Source organism: Myotis brandtii, unplaced genomic scaffold (assembly GCF_000412655.1).
Source record: "Myotis brandtii unplaced genomic scaffold, ASM41265v1 scaffold436, whole genome shotgun sequence".
NCBI classification, from domain to species: domain Eukaryota; kingdom Metazoa; phylum Chordata; class Mammalia; order Chiroptera; family Vespertilionidae; genus Myotis; species Myotis brandtii.
The window spans coordinates 17217-18595 of NW_005366679.1; positions in this window are offsets into that span (position 1 = coordinate 17217).

Sequence of the window (1379 nt, forward strand, 5' to 3'; positions counted from 1 at the left end):
TTTGTTTTCTGTTAACTCTGTGTCTCTATTGTGGGGATTTTCTTCCTTGTGTTTCTGGTTGTTCCTTTAGTTTGATGATATTTTATTTTTTTCCCTCTGCTTTCTCTTTTTTTAAGTTACGTGTCTCAGTTTTGTTTTGTTTTTATATGTGGTTATCATTAGTTTATGAAAAATAAGGTTTTATATATAGTAGTCCTTTTGTCTTCTGAATACATTTTATCTCCACTCCCTTTTTCAAATTTAGTCCTTTACCCTCTCCCCTTTTGTTTTATTTTTCACAAAGTGTTCTATTTATGCTGTGAGTTCATTTCTGAATTGCATTAGTTATTATCTTCTTTCTTTTTTAATGCTTTTTACCTCTTTTAACCTTTATGTAATATTTAAGTGTATAGTACCTTATTCTGAAAAATGGTTGTAATATCTTGCTTCTGACTGTTTGTTAGTAATATTACTCATAGTTGTTATTATTTGTTATGTTGGGTGTTTTGTATCTGTTTTCTTTGTTTTAGGTAGAATAACCTCCTTGAGTATTTCCTGTAATGGAGGTCCTCTGGTAGTAAATTCCCTCAGCTTCTGTATGTCTGAAAAGTATCTATATAGTATTCTTGGCTGGTAATTTCTTTCTTTCAGTAAGATATTTGATTCCACACTCTCCTAGCTTGTAGGGTTTCTGCTGAGAAAAACAATAATAATCTATTACGATTTTCTTTATAGTTTGCTGTCTTCTTTTCCCTGACTACCTTATGAATTCTTTCTTTGTCATTAATTTTTTATCATTTTAACATAATACTAGAGGCCTGTTGCAGGAAGATTCTTGCAAGAATAGGGCTTCCTCAGGCCTATTCCTGCAAGAATAGAGCTTCCTGAGACCAGAGCAAAGCAGATAAGGGCCTTCTCTGCTGCCTCACTCCCTCCCTTCTCCTCTGTCTCGGCTCCCTCCAGTGTTCGCTGCCTCAGCTCCATTCCCTTCTCCACTACTTCGCTCCCTTCTGCAGCACTTGGCTTCCTTCCACTCTGTCTTCAGTCTTTGGTCTTCACTCCGTGCCTGTGTATGCAAATTAACCGCAATCTTTGTTGGGTTAATTTGCATACTCTTTGAGAGAAAAGCAGATAAGGGCCTTCTCTGGTGCCTCGGCTTCCTCCCTTCTCCGATGCTTCACTCCCTCCCGTCTCTACCGCCTCAGCTCCACCTCCCATCTCCGCTGCCTCAGCTCTGTTCCCTTCTCCGCTGCTTCACTCCCTTCTGCAGCACTTGGCTTCCGTCTACACTGTCTTCAGTCTTTGGTCTTCGCTCCGTGCCTGTATATGCAAATTAACCGTCATCTTTGTTGGGTTAATTTGCATATCACTCTGATTGGCTGGTGGGCATAGCAGAGGGA